Source organism: Tamandua tetradactyla, chromosome 12 (genome assembly GCF_023851605.1).
Source record: "Tamandua tetradactyla isolate mTamTet1 chromosome 12, mTamTet1.pri, whole genome shotgun sequence".
Classification (NCBI taxonomy): Eukaryota; Metazoa; Chordata; class Mammalia; order Pilosa; family Myrmecophagidae; genus Tamandua; species Tamandua tetradactyla.
Genome location: NC_135338.1, coordinates 4,834,853 through 4,853,099, shown reverse-complemented (window position 1 = coordinate 4,853,099; position 18,247 = coordinate 4,834,853). Strand labels below are relative to the sequence as shown.

General features: G+C 40.5%; 1 long non-coding RNA gene and 1 pseudogene across 3 annotated transcripts in view; one reads left to right on the top strand and one right to left on the bottom strand.

Moving 5' to 3' along the window:
- Window positions 1-4,849: 4,849 nt before the first annotated feature.
- The window catches only part of LOC143651741 (uncharacterized), a 42,347-nt gene continuing 28,949 nt past the window's right edge, over window positions 4,850-18,247 (bottom strand). For 2 of the 3 annotated variants that reach the window (XR_013160181.1, XR_013160179.1), the window contains exons 2-4: window positions 10,029-10,199; window positions 9,030-9,205; window positions 4,850-6,584 (exon numbers count right to left, since the gene is read on the bottom strand). This is a non-coding gene — a long non-coding RNA (uncharacterized LOC143651741). The remainder of the gene's footprint in view (window positions 6,585-9,029; window positions 9,206-10,028; window positions 10,200-18,247) is intronic. The other variant, XR_013160180.1, reaches the window with a different exon arrangement.
- LOC143652626 (large ribosomal subunit protein eL14 pseudogene) lies at window positions 12,567-13,251 on the top strand (annotated as a pseudogene).

The window sequence follows — 18,247 nt, the reverse complement described above, 5'->3', positions numbered from 1 at the left end:
CTATGGTAAAACCAGAATGAATGTATGAGTTCAAGAAGAGAACCAGGTGATGAAATGTCCAACTTTAAAGAAGAACTTGTTCATTTTTCAAATGGGTAATAATGGATTTTAAATAACAATTCCACTGGATACATTTGAAAAGATTGAAGGAATAGTTTTATTATTAAACAGTAATTTTATAGCATACCAGAAATTACATCTTTATTAACCAATTAAACTTTCGATGAAAATATTCAGATATCAACTTTAAAATGTGGGAGGGGTTACCTAATTTTTCAAAAAAATTTTAGGTGTTATCCAAACAAAATTGTGAATATTACTGTTTTAAGACAATCATAATATTCCTACACCCCTTTGCCAGTGTGGGGGTGGGCATGTGACCAAGTCCGAGCCAATGAAGCATAAGGGGAAGTTGGCAGGTGTTGCTTCTGGGAAGTGGTCTCCTTGGAAAGAAAACCCCTTTCCCTCTTTTTGTTTTGATGTTATCTTGTGAGGGTGTGACTCTTTTTGTTAATATAGTCATTCTGTAACCTGAGGAGAGATGTCACCACTACATTGCGGGTGGTGGAATGAAAAGATGGAAGACTTTTGCCTTTTACGGTGCTGCTGTGCGACTGATCCAGCCGTCGTAATGCTTGTCCATCTCTGAACTTCCTATCAAGGGAGTAGAGTAAACCTCTATTTGTTTAAGACACTTCTAATTGGGTATTCTGTTAATTGAAGCTTGTTTTAGCTTGTAAACGCTGCTGGAATGCAATATACCACAAATGGAATGACTTTTAAGAAGGGGGATTTATTAAGTTGCAAGGTTACAGTTATACGGCTGTGAAGATGTCCATACTAAGGCATCCAGAGAAAGATACCTTCATTCAGAAAGGCCAATGAGTCCAGAACACCTCTATCAGCTGAAAAGGCACACAACGTCCATGTCTGCTCGCTTTCTTTTCTCGTTTCATATCTTCCCCAGAGGCATTTTCCTTCTGCATCTTCAAAGGTCTCTGACTGTGTTGACTCCATTAGCACTGTGGGCTCTTTCCAAAATGGTTCCCTCTTAAAGGACTCCAGTAAGCAACCCCAACTTGAATGGATAGAGACACATCTGCATGGAAACCATCTAACTGAAAGTTAACACCCACAATTGGGTAGGTCACATCTCCATGGAAACAATAAAAAAGATCCCACCCAGCAATATTGCATGAGGATTAAAGAGCATGGCTTTTCTGGGGTACAGACGGTTTCAAACCAACACACAGGCAAAGCAGCCTGGCTGATTTCCCTTCTAATTCATCCCTAACAGAGAATATTGCAGCCAACACGTAAGCACGCCTCACCATCAGACTCACAGACTTCCTTGCATCTGCACCCGTTCTTTCTCTGCTCCTGTCACATGGAGGAAACCTCTCTTCTCCTATTGAAAGTCATTCAGCCGCATGTGGTCAGACTTTCATCTGAGAACCTTTCTCTGGAGGTTACCCTCTCTGTTTTGCATCTTTAGTCTCTTCTTCTCCACCAAAACCTTCCGAACAATATTCAAACATGCTGTTGTATCTTCCACCCTCAAACAAACAACAAACAGACAAACAAATCTTTCCTTGATCAGAAGTTCTCCTCTGGCTATATCCCCATCTCTCTTCTCCTCTTTCTGTCCAAGGCTCACAAGTGTCATCTGTACACAGCCGCACTTCCTTTTCTTCTGTTCGTTCTCCCATTCCTACCAAGCTATAAAAACTGTTCTTGCTAATGTCACCAGTGCCCTTCGTACTGCTAAATCCAATGGTCGTATCTCAGTTTTCTCTTATTTGACTTCTGATACTGATAACTACTGGCCAAGACTTAAAGCATTCTCTTCATTTGCCTTCTATGACACACACACACTCTTAGTTTCCTTCCATTCCTTTGGCCATAGAATCTCAGATTCCTTTTCTGATTTCTCCTTCTCAAGCCACTTCTGAGTGCTGGGCTCCTCACAGTTCTTTAACGGGTTCTCAATTTCTTGTGCTACATTCTGTTATCATAGGGTGACCTCATCTGTAGATTGCTGACTCTCAAATGTGTATCTTCAACCTAATCTTCATGATGAGCTCCAGACTTAGATGGGTAATTGCTAACTTGATTTCTCTATTTGGATATCTTAAACATCTCAGATTTCAAATTTACAAAACCAAACTCTTAATCTACGCCCACCCAAGTTTACTTCCCCTCTGGTCTTCTGTATCAATAAGTGACACCTACATCTATGCAGGTGCTTTTGCTAGAATATTGGGGTGGGTCATCCTGACATAGCTCTCATCTTCAATCTCACCTCCCTTTCTCAACCCCAAACTCAAATAAGTCATCCCTATGTCCTGTAGTTTATACCTCTAAAATATTTCCTGCGTCAATCCACTTCTCTTTGTTTACACTATCACCACAATCCAAGCTATCAAAGGTTTTTACAGTAGCTTCTGAAATGATTTTCCTCCATCCTTTCTCTAATCCATTCTCTACACAGGTGCCAGGGCAATGGTTGAAAAAAAAGGTGAATTTGATTGCACCATTTCCTGGCTCAAAACCACTCAATGGTAAGAAAATAAAGACAATAGGCAAATAAATAGTACAGGGGACATGAAGGGTGTGGGATGTTTTGGGGGGTTCTTTTTTCTTTTTTTTTTTTTTGGAGTAATGAAAATGTTCAAAAATCTATTACGATGATAAATGCACAGCTATGATAAAACTGATAATACTGTGAACCACGGATCGCACACTTTAGATGATTATATAGTATGTGAATATGTACTATATACCAGTAAAATTTCATTTTAAAAAATCCTCAATAGCTACCCACTGTACTCAGATAAACCTTCTATCCTTAATACTGCCTAGAAGGCACTGCGTAGTTTATCTCCCACCACATCCAGTCTCATCACATCTCTCCCCTTGGCTCATTCTGTCCAACCACATTAGACTTCAGTTCCTTGAGGTGACTAGTTCTTTGCTTATTCATTGCCTGCAGAGGCTACAATTATGTTTGCCTGGCTTTCCCTTTTAGGTGAAATATAAATATCATTTCCTCAGAAAGTTCTTTCTTAGCAACCCAATCCAAATGATTCCCCTACTATTACGTTATACGTGATGTCCACCGTTGGTCATATGCATTTACCCAATTTTTTGCTATTTCAAACTGTGCTGCTGTGAACATTTCTTACATATGTGTGAGAGTTTTTCTTAAGACAGTGGTTTTCAAACTATAGGTCCTGACCTGCAGGTGAGTACTAACATCAATTTTTAGTTGAAAAGAAGAAAGAAAATAAGAAGAAAAAATAAAATTTGTAAGATACTAGACAGCATTGCATGTAACAAATAGAAGCTTCGTTTATGAAACTTTTATTTCTGGTGTGTGTGTATGTGTGTATTGGCTCACAAAGAAAAATAGATTTATTACTACAGGTCAAAATCAAAACAGGTTAGAAATTCCAGGGTTTTTACTATGAGTGGGTATCCTAGATCATAAAGTTCTATTTAAATTTCAGTAGAGAAAACCAAACGCTTCAATGAACCCCTATATATACCTATGTAGCTTTTGCAGTTTGCCCTTAGTTTTCTCGTGCTAGGTTCCATAAACCTTTGCTTACATTACCAGTACCTTTTTTTTAAAAAAAAAAAAAAAATGAAAAGTTCTTAGAGTGAACTATATTACAAACATTTTATAAGGGGAGAGTTATTTACATAGAAACCCTCATTGTTTAAGCACACAGAGCAGTGACAGAAACCAGGAGGTCTGAAGATTTACCGTACATTCTCTTTTCATAACTTTCCACATCACCAATTTACATTATGGCTGGAAATAAATCATCCATGTTTACTTAAACCCTAGAAGTGCAGAACACATTTATTTTATTGTATAAAACTCTACTGGAAAAGTCCTGGCTGCTTAGGATAGCAAGCCTCAATCCATGGATAAATACCATCTCGATGTGCTGTTTTCTATTCTTGGTTCCATTGGATGCACTGCCACCCTTTACCGTACCTTACTGCACAGCAAAGACCTGAAACTGCACCAGTCCTGCCCAAGCCAGGGCAGACAGCTGCCTCTGTGTAAGATTGGAAGGGAACATAAGGACAACCTCTCCTGAGGTATCTGTCCGACTGCCTGACTTCTCACCATCCAGTGAGTTCTGTGGCTTTAGGCATCACATCTCCAGCAAATCCTAGTTAAAATCCAAATACCTTCAGAGGCAGGAGTCCACCAGCCAGTGAGTGTGTTTACTAAATTAGTGCAAAAAGCAGAATCAGGCTCTTGAATCAATGGAATGGAAATAAATTAGATTCTAGGCAAGCTGAGATGGGAGGCAACAGAGAGCCCGTTCAGTGTAGGGGAGGTCTGAGTCCCCCAGGTAATGTGGAGAGAGAAGTGCTGGAGAAAAATCCTCCTGACGCAGCAGCTTTGCCCTGCCCACGAATGCTAACCCTGTTCCTGTGGGGCCATTTTGGAAGCATCATCAATCACAGCCAACACTCAGCTCTAACCTATTCAGCTTCATTCACATGCTTCAGCCATTATGAGGCCTTAGGTATTGTCCCACACTCACAATCAAGCATAGCTTTTCAGAAGCCAATATTAGGTATATAGAAACTATCCAGGTTTAGATACCCATCTGATTTGCATATCGTCTTCTTACTTCCATTGTAATTATGTTTAGAGCCGGCCTGACCTTTCTTTTTGCCAGCTTTGTTTTTTTAATCAACTCCAAATAGATATTCTGCTTGAGCAAAACCAGCCCTGCCCTGTCACCCGAGCCAACAGTGAAAAGAGGAACACTAGATTTAAAAAGCAATAAAAGAAAACAAAACCAGACAGAGAGCAGGTCTGTTTCTTGGGACATAACCTTCTACCGTATGGTCAGAGTCATTTTTTATTGAAGATGACAAACAGCAATGTTTTGTTAGATAAAACCCCACCCTAGCTGATGTAATACAAAAAAGTCTTTTGGTAAGAATAACAGTAGAAGCAGAACTGAAGCCGGCTTGAGATCATTGGGCCAAGATTTACTGGTGGGGTGTCCGTCACGAAGACGCATAACCTCTCTCAGGTGCACAAGGCAGAAATAGCTCCCAGGAGCCCAGGGGCTCTGCTCTCAGGGCTGTGCTGGACCTGGGCAGGATTCATCACCTGCAGAGCTCACAACTTCTAGAAGTCTTCCGCTTCCTCGTCACTCCCTCTCCGAGAAAATCTCCATGAAATTCATTCACAGTGACATATAAATGACATATGAGTCTCCTTTTCGAAAGGATTTTGATCCTCCTCCTACAGGAAATTCATAAGGCACATGAGCATATTAAAGTACCTGAGAAATCCCACAAAGACATCTGCCTGACTTTGTTTTATCCACTGTCCAAATATGTCTGAGCATGGACCCCTTTTTCCCTCTCAAAATAACTGCTCATGTTGGAAGGGCCCTGGCACTGTGAGAAATGTGTTCCTTTAAGTTAAATGAATTCACCTCTCATTCATTCATTCATTTATTTTTTCAACAAATACATATTGAGGTCTATACATGCAAAGCACTGGTGAATAAAACAGGCACCTTCATGGGGTTTACCCTATTTAAAAAATCTTTTTCTCACCCACAGTTTGTGTATAATTAATAAATTTTAATACAGTCAACACACAAAGTGAGAGAAATGGCCGAGCCAGGGAAGCTTCTGAAAGTTTCCTTGCAGTAGATACAGTTGAGGAGGTCTGGAGGCAGACACTGAGAGGATAAACAGGGAGGATGTATGAGGGGAATGCCAGGAAGAGGAGATAACAGATTCAAACATCCCGAGACAGGAGAAAGTGTGGTGCTATGCAAGGAAGCAGAGTAAAGGCATGTTTCCAGTTTGAGGTTGGGGAGGTGGGTAGAAGCCAGACCATTTCAGGAAGTTGACTGGGGAAGGATTTACTTTGGCCCAAGGGACCTTCTCAGCACTGCTGCCATCACAACACCTCTGTGCCTTGAGAACTTGCTATGCCCCAGGTAGAGGCTGTGTCAGTCACTCACACAGGCAGGCATTAGTGCCCTTATCCACCAGAGCAGGAAACACAGGCCAGAGAGGCATGTGACATGCCCCAAAGCATCCAGCCCCTGAGGGGCAGTCAGGATTTACACCCAAGTCTGTCTGAGTCCAAAGCTCAGCTGTATGTTCTGCCAAAGTAACTCCTCCGAAAGATGGCTGCCGATTCGAAAGGCCTGTCCCATCACCCACTCCTGCCCCAGGAGCTCCCTAGCTCCCTGAAATCTTCTGGGAGATTCCAGGTTCTTTGGGGGTGAGGGTGCGGCAGGGGGATGACAAATGCAGATGCCACACTCTGTTAGAAACTGTGAGAGCAAGACACTGAGCACAAATTTGAGTAACAAAAAAGGAACAAAAACAATGTTCTGTGTCACAGCCTGTCCTCCCACGTGCAGAGGAGAAAACCAGAATGGCCTTCAGAAGTCTTAGTTTTCCTGTGGTTCTGAATCCAGAAAGGTGGCAGCGATGCGATCTTCAGACACTCAAGAACTCCCCATGGGCCTCCAAGCCAGCACTGTAGGCCCCACAGCCCCTCTGGGAAGCTCCAGGACCTAGGAAGAGGGGTTGGGATGTAGACTGAGTAGACTCACAGCTGCCAAAGAATGCTTGAAGCTGAAGGTGAGAACAGGCAGAGCTGATTTTAAGACCTTTTAGAAGATCTAAGATTCTGGCAGTCCACTTCATATGTAGAGTAAAAGCATGTCCTCAAAAAAGGACCTCAATCTGCCCATTTCTCCCCTTCTACCCTGAAAATTCTTGAACGTAGAGTAGCAGACCAAGGCCAGACTCCCATTCTCCTGACACCGTCCACACCACACACTCATTTGTGCTTGCGTGCGCACACACACGCACACACACACACACACGCACACACACTGTTCTTTCCACCTCAGAACATTGCCTCTTATGCCCGCTGTGGCTCTAGTGGCCTATTGAGCTCCAGGGGTCCTAGAGCCTCATACCTGACAATGGTTCTGCTAAGAGATGCCCCTAATGAAATGTCATCCTTGGGGTAATAATAGCTCCCAGGATGTCCCCACAAGCTAATCAAGGGAATATCTGTTGGCCTACAAAGGGAGATACCTGGGAACCTAGGTATCCAAGCAGCACCTCATACCTATAGATTCTCTGTGCCCTTCAGAATATTCTTGCCCAAGAAGCAATCCCTTTTAGGGCACGAGCTTTGACCACACAAATCAAATTTGAATTTGAATTTGATTCATGGCCTTGCACTGTGACCCGGGACAAGAGCTTCAGCCTCAGTTTTCCCATCTGTAGAATGGAGATCTAATACCTTTCTGCTGGGGTTAATGACTAACTGAGATACTGTAAGGAAAGCAGTTTGTGCAGTGCTGAGCACATGGTACGTCCTCAATAGATGGTTGCAATTATTTCCTCAGTGATGGTCAAACAGAAGTCAAGGGCCTGAGGGTGGAAAAGCAGGATGGATTAGGGTAGAAAATCTGAAATACTGTAAACTCTGGCAATGACAATCTCCCACCCCTTCCCACTCTGGTGTCTAATCAAATCTAAGGATCTCTGAAGGAAATGCAGAAGGCTGAGGCTCCCATCCATTTCTGTGGGTTGGGACATTTCTCCAGATTGAGGCCATGTGGGGTAGAAAACTTGGAATTACAGTCACAGTAGTCCTGCCGCATCTTTACTTGGCTGTTTGACCTTAGGCAAATCATGCACACTCCCTGCATCTCACTTTTCTCCTCTGCAAAATGAAAATAACAATGACTCTCTCTCTCAGGACATTTGTGCAAATTAATGAGATAGTATAGAAAAGGTACTCTAGGGTATAGTTATGTTTTATGATGGAGAAAGAGAAGGGATTGTGCATAAATTTAGCCTCTGCTGGAAAACTTCCAGGGATGAGTTCACAGAAAGGTGATTACATTATTGATCAGTTGTAATTGTTAAAAGTTTTCCCTTTACTTTGAATGAGTGTCTGTTCTTCATCTCAGCCCTGACACATATAGATTTTGTAGAACTAATCCCATACTTCTGAAATCATAATCTCTGGGGATGGGACCTGGGCCAGTAGGATTAAAACCTACACAGGTGACTGAGGGACAGCCAAGCCCCCCACCACCAGCCCTTAGTAGGGAAAGATATCTTAGGAAAGTCTCCAACTGGCTTTGACTGTCTCTGACTGACACTCCAAATGACCAAAGCTCAATTTATCCCTCCAGTTGTGGTCCCCAACCATCTCCAAAGTGTCTTAAGAGGGAGCAAGGAGAATGGCACAGTAGGGTTGGCTGAAGATTGAAGGAATGGAACACTTTCCAGCTCAGGGCTACCCAACTGGGTTCAGAACGAAGTGATGACTGAGTGAGGAGATTTCCCTTCCACACTTCCTTACCACATGCCTGCAAGCACATGAACTAAAATGACCACATTTTTTAAAGCAATAAAAACTTCAATTATTATTTAGTTTGTGGTTACCTAAGAGCTTGGGCTCAAAAACTGTTTCACCATATAACGTGGCTTGCTCCTTATAAGTTCTTTAAGGCATAAAATGTGAGCAATACACTTCTAAGCAAATTTACCAACTTCTAATACAACATACTTTTTCCATGCTCTTCATCTTGGCACATGTTTATACACTTTCTGGGATTGCCATATTATATAAAAATCCTATTATCCCCCCACAGAGATTGGGAGTTCCTGGAGAGAAAGAATTCTGCCCTATGTAAATTTTGTATTTCCTTTAGCACCTGATACAGAGTTCTAGACATTAGGGAGATGCTCATCAACTATGCGGTGAATGACTGAATAATGTGGATTGTACCTTATGCTGCTAAAACCGGGCCCAAGATAAGGCTGATGGATTCGGAAAGTACCACCCCAGCACCTTTGGTCAATCTATAATAAAAACATCCCTGGGAAGTCCCAAAACTTTCTCTGGTTTCTTCTTGAGGTAACTTCCCACTGCTGTCACATGAGTGATGGATAGCCATCGATCTAGAGAGCAGGGCCAAAGAACTCACTTTCTTTTCTTCTTCCTCCTAGTTCTTTTGCCTCTCAAACTGGTCGTGGCAGACTTTCCCACCTTGTCTTGGTAGAAGGCAGCTTCTTTCTCTTAAATGTGGAATTACTGATGAGTTTTATTTTCTTTTTACTTTTTGTGTATCTTCTAATCTATAACAAACATACTTTTTTCCACCTACAACAACAACAAAAATAAAGCAAACAAAGGATATATCAGAAAAAAAATCTCTATCTGGAATTGTCAAGTGAGCTCATTGGTTTTTTTTTTTGGTTTGTGTGTTTGCTTTGTGCAGTCTGATGATGAATCTTCAACTGGTGAAGGGAAGGGGAAGATTTGATGAGCTCTGAAGAGATCTAACAGCCCATTTACTGTGTTTTTCTCACAACTACCCAAAGAATTGTCTCAATAAAGCAATGTTTTCAACTTAGGAAACTGGGTCAAAAAGAGTTACCTGAAATTCATTTGTCCACCCAAGGCAGGATGTCTGAATTGGGGAAAATCAGAAAATCGGTGTATGGCCTGATGGGAGGCCCACATGCACAGGGTCATTAAAACAACAGAAACTCTGAAATCCTGGGGAACACAATGCATCATCACTCTCCTCTGAGCACATGTTAATTGTCTTTGCTGTTTGCTCTTATTGGCATTCCCCATAACAGAGAGTGCTTTACAGTTTGTAAAGTGCTTGTACTTCCCCATATATTATAAAGTTCATTTTACTGGGGAGAAAATTAAACCCTGGAGAAGTTAAACTATTTCCTGAATGCCTCATGATTAGTAAGTGGCAGAACTAGGTCTCAAAACCAGGTCTTCTGCATTTTTGATCATCCCTGGAGGTACTAGAGTAAAGTGCTTAAAAGCTTGGACTTTGGAGCCTGCAAGCCTGGCTGTAGCACCCAGCTCTTGCACATACTAGCAGTGTGAACTTGAAGAAATTGCCTAACCCCCCTTCCAGCCTCAGTTTCTTCCCCTCTGAGACAGGGATCAAAACATTTACCTTACAGCCACTGAGGGGTGGGTGGCAGGTCGTAGTCAGGAAGCGCGGACTTCAATATGGCAGTGGTCTCAACCAAAGATGTTGGAAGAGGAGTGATCCAAAGACAGCGGTGCAGAGCAAGGAGGAACAGGTGCCTCAGGAACACGGGAGTGAGAATCCGCTTCATAGAGGCTGTTGGGAAGACAGGGTTCTTAGGACTAACCAGGTTTGGTCAGGCAGGAGGTGTGGGAAGTCAAGAATGTCAGGAAGTCTGTTTACCAGGATCTGGGGTTCCAGTGGGAAATGGTTGTGAGAACACGACTCTGAGGAAGAGGGGAGCTCTTGGTACCCACATTCCAAGATATTGCCTTTCCCCCAGTTCTGGCCAGGGTGTCCAAAAAGCACTGAAATTTGGTGATTGCCTTCCTTCCACCCCTCCATGTAATGAGGGTTAACTTGCTAAAAATAATAATAATAATAATATCAATCCCAATTATTTTAATACATTAAGAAGCAAAGATTTATTATTTTTATGAAAAGAATGTCTTCTAACATAAAGGTTGGCCTGTGGGTCAATGTCAGTCCTTGATCTGTGTGATGAAATAAGAACAAAAACGCACAGAAAATGGTTAGAAATATTTAGAGCAATTGGACATTGCCACATTGTCCATGCATGTGACCAACAGGCATGGACCTGTTCTGGCGTCATTGAACTTTCCCGTAAGTTTCAAATGGCACCCACTGCAAGCTACTCAGATGCAGTAGGGTCATGTTACATGTGACATTTTAAAGTCAATTTGTCAACTGTAAGTCAAATATGTATAAAAATACGGGCAAATATAAGTGTTTATTTACTCTTATAACTTGGTTTTTATCATCAATTTAATTTTTAGCCAAACTTTTTTATATCTATAGTTCAACGTTACTATCTGCGTTGGGGAAGTAAAATTTGTACTGTTTATTGCTTTGCCATAATTTCACAAATTGAAAAACAAATCCCACTAGCCTTTTTTGTCAAGCAATTCATTGAAAATCTCATATTCTGTTGCCATCAACATCCTCCCCTGAGGCTGGTTTCCCCACCTTGATGTTATTAAAAAGGAACGTAGAAGCCCTGCAAATACACATTATTCCCTGCAAGTAGCACTATTGTAAATCTGAACTAGATGAGATAAATTACCAAGAAGCCATTCATTTGTCACTTTAAACTTCAATTTTCAAAGTGACAATATAGATATTTAATATGGAAAATCATAACTTTTTGCTTAGTTATGACTACAGAACAATAGAATGTTATAACTTCAACTGTGTGTCTCTAAATTAAGTGCTTTGTGCACACTTCCAGTCAACAACATGGACAGTTTTTATAATTTTTCATTTTTCCCTATGTTATGTTTGTTCTTTATTTTTGAAATGTAATTTAATAACTGTTTAAATAATAATTAAAAATTGGGGCTTGTCAAAAAACAACACCTATCTTAGAAAGTCACTGTGAGAATAAAAACTATCATTATTACCCCACCTATTCTCTTGACAGGTGTGGTAGTTAAATTCAGTTGTCAACTTGGCCAGGTGAATTTGCCTAGTTCTGTTGCTGTGGACGTGAGCCAACGGTATGTGAACCTCATCTGTTACTCGTTACATCTGCAGTCGGCTAGGAGATGTGCCTGCTGCAAAGAATGATGTTTGATTTAATTGGCTGGTGCTTAAATGAGAGAGCTCAACATAGCACAGCCCAAGCAGCTCAGCCTACCTCATCTCAGCACTCGCAGCTCAGCCCACGCCTTTGGAGATGCAGAAAGAATCACCCCGGGGGGAAAGTTGTTGGAACCCAGAGTCCTGGAGAAAAGGCCAGCAGAGCTCGCCTTGTGCCTTCCCATGTAAGAAAGAACCTCAGATGAAAGTTAGCTGCCTTTCCTCTGAAGAACTATACATTAACTAAATAAATCCCCTTTTATTGGAAGCCAGTCCATCTCTGGTGTGTTGCATTCCGGCTGCTAGCAAACTACAACAGGTCTTATTTTTTCATCTCTGGGGCCTACACCCCCTGCCCAGTGTGACATCGGTACAGCTTTATCAGTACTTACTCAGTGTCTTTTATAGTCCCTGGATCACAATCAGCTCCCCTCTGAGACCCTTTCTTGATGTCAAGTTCACTGAACAGAGAAGGGTCATCAGAAGGGAAATCTGTGAATGCTGAAGTCTAGAAACTGGTTTAAAAAGATCAGTCTAGGGTGGGTGATGGTCACTCAATGGCAAAGTTCTCGCCTGCCATGCCGGAGACTCGGGTTTGATTTCCGGCTCCTGCCCATGCAGAAAAAATAGAAAAACAAACAAACAAACAAACCAGTCTTAAAGTGTTACTGAAAATATACCTTAACTGTAAATGTGCTTAGAGTTGCCATTTACACTTTAACCATCCATCTTATTAGAGTGGTCTCTGTCTTCAAACCACACTTATTCTGAAGCAATGATGCTCAGCATAGAATCTCTAAGGATGAGCCTCAGGAAAATGTATTTTAAAAATACTTTCCAAGCTTCTTGCCAGACGCTGCCAACATGGTGTCCAGGAGCTTTGTGGAAAGTGGTCAGGTGGCCTATGTCTCCTTTGGGCCTCATGCCAGGAAGCTGGTCGTCATTGTAGATGTGATTGATCAAAACAGGACTTGGCTGGTGGACCTTGCACTCAAGTAAGAAGACAGGCCATGCCTTTTAAATCTGTGCAGCTCACTGACTTCATCCTCAAGTTCCCACACAGTAACCACCAAAAGTATGTCCGATAAGCCTGGCAGAAGGCAGATATCAATACAAAATGGGCAGCCACAAGATGGGCCAAGAAATTGAAGCCAGAGAAAGTGAAGCCAAGATGACAGGTTTTGGTCATTTTAAAGTCATAAAGACAAAGAAAATGAGAAACAGAATAATTAAGCATAAAGTTAAGAAAAAGGCAGCGCTCCTGAAAGCCTGTCCGAAAAAAGCACCTGCAGCAGCTGCTGCTAAAGTTCCAGCAAAATTGATGACCACTGTGGCTTCAGCCCAGAAAGTTTCTGCCCAAAAGCCACAGGCAGAAAGAGCAGGGGCTCCAAAAGCTCAGAAGAGTCAGAAAGCTCCAGCTCAGAAAGCACCTGCTCCGAAGGCATCTGGCAAGAAAGCAGAAGAGGCGGTTATAAAAGTAATAAACGTTCTTTTTGACATGCTGAATAAAAAAAAGCCTTTCCAAGTGATTTTGAAGATGCTGAACTAAATGACATTATTTAATTGCATTTAAAAATATCACCTGAAAGCAATAAACAGCAAACCCGTAACCTAAATAAGTAAATTATATGCATTATTTTCTATTGCTGCTATAAAAAAGTATCACTAACTTAAGGGCTTAAAACAACCCAGATTTATTATCCTACAGTTCTGGATGGAGGTCAGAGGTCCTAAGGTTGAGGTGTTTGGCAAGGCTGCATTCCTTCTGGGGGTCCTAGGGGAGAATCTGTTTCCTTGCCTTCTCTAGCTTCTAGATTCCACAGGCATCTTGACTCATGGCCCCTTCTTTGAATCACACCAGCCTGTGGATCCATTGTCACATCTCCTCTAACTCTGATCCACTTGCCTCTCTCTTATAAGGACCATTGTGATTACATTGGTTCCATCAGGATAATCTCCCTCCTTAAGATTTTAATCACATCTTCAAAGCCCCTTTTGTTGTGTAAGATAACATATTTCCAGGTTCCAAAATTAAGACCTGAACATCTTTGGGGAGCCATAATTCTGTTTACCACAGTGTAAGAAGGTCATATTTTCATTTTGTTGTTGTGAGATGACAATGAGCCACACCCTCCCCATTAACAATTCTGAACTTTTTAGGTCTGTGGTTATTTGCCTGGCCATCCTCTCCACATTCTGATTTTCAATAGGAGTAAGCATTTTGTAATAGCAATTTTGCGATACTAATATTGTATGTCTTTGGAAAAGAAATGTCTCAGTTTCCCAGCTGCTATGACAAAGACCACACAATGAGTTGGCCTAAAACAGGAATTTATTGGCTCATGTTTTCAGTGCCTAGAAGGCTTGCTTCCTTTCTGAGTTGATAGCATTCTGACTGGCTGGCAATTCCTTGGCTTTCCCTTCACATGGAACAGGATTCCTTTGGGGTCTCTTGACTTCCACCTTCTACTCTTCCATATGACTTCTCTTCATAAAACCACCAGTAGTAGGATTAAGGTTCAAACACATACAGTTGGGCCACACTTTAAAAATAACATTTTCAGGGTGGTGCAACAGTAGCTCAGCAGCAGATTTCTCACCTGCCATGCTGGAGACCCAGGCTCGGTTCCCAGTGCCTGCCCATGCAAAAATAAATAAATAAACAACATCTTCAAAAGGTCCTATTTACAGTGGATGCCACCCTCAGGAACAGTGTTCTTAATCATTGCCTTTTGCTGCTTTCAACATTATGCATAAGTTTTTGTGTGGATATATATATACTTCTCAGTTCTCTTGAGTGTATGTAAATTCCAATTATCTACCTCCTTGCAAACACTTGATTTGTCTATCTTTTTCATTATAGCCATACTAGTGGATGTGACGTGGTATCTCGTTGTGGTTTGACCTGTACTTCCCTAATGACTAATGATTTTTAATATCTTTTCATGCACTTACTAACCACTTGTACATCTTCTTTGGAGAAATGTCTGTTGATATGCCCATGTTTTTTTTTATATTTTTAATTTATTTTTATGTCAAAGTAGATTGTGAACATGAGCAATATTCACCCATAAAAACTTCAGGACACATATAATAAAAAGAAGTTAATTTTTTAATAGGGTTTTCTTTGTATTTGGCATGATTTACAAACTGCTAAAAGTATGATTATTAAATTAATGTAATTCAGTGAAATTTGAAAAATATAAAAACCCTGTAACAAGACACCTAAAAGGGTCTGGCATACTACCCTCAACCCAGTGATTTCCCTTGTTTCTTCCTAGTATGATATGCCCATGTTTAATGAGTTATTTATCTTTTTTTATTATTGAGCTATAAGAGATCTTCATATGTTCTGCATACAAATACATTATCAGATATATGATTTGTAAAAATTTTCTCCCATTCTGTTGGTATCTTTTCACCTTTTGGGCAGTGTTCTTTGAAGTACAAGAGTTTTTCATTTCAACAAAGGATAATTTATATATATGTTTTCTTTTTGTTGTTTGTATTTTTTGGTATTATATCTAAGAAATTTTACCGAATCCAAGGTAAAAAAATAATTATGCTTATGTTTTCTACTAAAAAATTTGTAGTTTTAGCTTTTAAATTTAGGACTTTGATCCATTTTGAGTTAATTTTTTATATTGGGTATGAGGTAGGGATCCCACTTCATTTTTTTTTTTTTTTTTGCATGTGTGTATACAGTTGTCCTAGCATTATTTGTGGAAAAGACTATTCTATCCCCTCTGAATTGTTTTGGCACCCTTGTCAAAAATCTGCTGACCATATGTGAGGGTTTATGTCTGGACTCTTAATTCTATTCTATTGATCTATATATCTATCCTTATGCTGGCACCCCAATCTCTTGATTATTGTAGCTTTATAGTAGGTTTTGAAATTGAGACATGTGAGTCCTCCAACTTTGTTCTTTTTCAAGATTGTTTTGAGTATTCTGTAAGAATTTTAGGTTCAGCTTGTCAGTTTCTGCAAAAAAAGTGGGGGGGGCAGAATATTATTTTGATAAGGATTGCATTAAAGCGATAGATCAATTTGGAGTATGTTGCCTCTTAACATTAATTAAGACATTCCATGTATCAATGTCTTAAGAATGTCTTTCTATTTATTTAAATATTCTTTAGTTTCTCCAATAATGTTTTGTAATTTTCAAAACATGTTCTACACTTTTCATTTACAGTAGTAGGATGCTGCAGCTGGGGAGGACCATATGGTTATGTGGTCCAACACATTCATTTTACAGATAAGTTGAAACTCAAAAAGATGCAATTACTTGCCTAAGCTACACTGCAACCTAGTGTTAGCATCAAAACTAAAATCTTATGTTCAAACTCCCCAGACCAGAGGCTCTTTGTACAGCCTGATGTCTTAAAATACATCAAGATTATGCTTACACTTCAATTTCCTGTTACAAAAAATCATAAACATTGGAATCAGATGACATTCGAATTCTATCCACTCACTAAAAATTTGAACAGATAAGCTAACCTTTCTGAGCCCCCATTTCTCATCTGTAAAATACTGAGTTACAGCACCTACCTTGAAATGATAATGTCAGGATTTGAATTAGATACCACAGAAATAGTTTTGGCAAACAGGGAGTGCTCAATAAGTGGTAGCTATTATTCACATCTCTTTCCTAGGCTTAATAAAATCTTGACACATGCTACAATTTTGTTAGTTTGTTTCTGGTTACAAGTTTATTCAACACAAAACAATCCCCCACTCCAGCTTTACGGAGGCAGCTGACCACGTCCATGACCGAATCTGCCTCTGAACTGGAACTCGGCTGCTGATGCAGACCCAGCCTTGGCTTTTTGTCAGCACCGTAGGACACAGTGCTCCATCTGCAGGTATCTGCCAGCTTCCCCTCAAGTGAGTCTTACAGGCTGTTCACTCTCCAGGTATTGGAGCCACTGCCCGCCAATCTCAGGCCAGCTGAGCCACAGGATGGCAGACACAACCTCAGGGGGCAGTTTGTCTCCCAGCAAACTGCTCCTTCATGTAACTCACCGTTTGAGAGACTGCATGGCCTTCCTGATAGGAAGGCCAGGCACATTCCTGTCTGCGAGCTTGGGGCACTTTGGCAAGTGGCATTCTTCTTAGCCACTATCTCTCCCTCCTTAAAAAGGAGTTCATAAATGGAAAATCTGGTTCTTTTTAGCCATCAACCTCCTGGCAGTTGCTGCTTCCAAGCCAATACTGGAAAACCACATGCTACATTTTTTTTTCCATTGTTGGCATTTGACTGACTCAATTCTTTTCAGAGGTGGGGAGTTATGATTTACGTCACCTAGAGCATTTTATTGAGATGTTAGAAAAGTCCCTGCCCCAAACAGGTTTCAAACGAATATAAAATAAACAAGAAGGATCTATCTAATCCAAACAGAACGACGAGGAGAATCTCGTGGACTTTTGAACACACTGCTGTGACATTGCCTTTGGGAATTTAAGTGGAGAACAGCAGAAATTGCGTGTGTTGTCAATTCCACGTGTTACTGCATTTCAGTTTCTGCGTTTTAAATTCAGGCAGGCCTTACATGTGACGATGATTTTAGTGATGGCAGTCTGGCTACTCTGATTGCCTTCAAGCCAGTGTTTATGGGTACATAACCCAGATATGAAACACATGACTCACCAGGCCATATAAATCACTGGTATTTTATATCAAGCCAACATTTTCTTTTGGCATCGCATGTTTCAAGGACTCACATTGTTCCCTTTAACCTTTCCATGCTTTTGTTGTGATTGACAACACAAAAGAGTTTTTTATGCCTTGCCCACTTGGACAAAGGTCAGTGATTGTACTGCCCCTCTAGAGATATATGTGTGGTTCTTTAAAAGAACAAATGCGTATATTTTATTACTTTATTCTTTAGAGAACCTATAATTGTCATAAAAAAGTAATTTGAACAACAAATTATTTCTAACAGATATTTGTAATAGAATTGATGTCATGTATATAAAAGCCTGGTTAATAGGAGGTTTGCAATATATTATGGTAGCTGTTATTTCATTTCCTTCCATGTTTGATGGTGTTTTATACAGAGCAGGTCCCTTTAAAAATATTTTTTATTTTATTGTAATAACATATATAAAACATAAAATTTACCATTTAACGTATACAATTCAGTGGCATTAATTGTACTTACAAGGTTGTGCTACCATCACAACCTTGTTTTACCAAAATTTTTTCATCATCCCAAACAAAAATTCTGTACCCATTAAACAATGATTCCCCAGTCCTTCCTCTCTCCAGCCCCTGATAACCTCTAGTCTATTTTCTGTCTCTATGAATTTGCTTATTACAGATATTTCATAAAACTGGACTCATACAACATTTGCCCTTTGGTGTCTGACTCAACTCACTTAGCATAATGTCCTCAAGGTTCATCCAAGATGTAGCCTGTATGAGAACTTCATTACTTTTCACAGCCGAATATAATGTCCTATTGTATGAATATATCACACTTTGTTTATCCATTCATCTGTTGATGGACGCTTGGATTGCTTCCATCTTCCAGCTATTG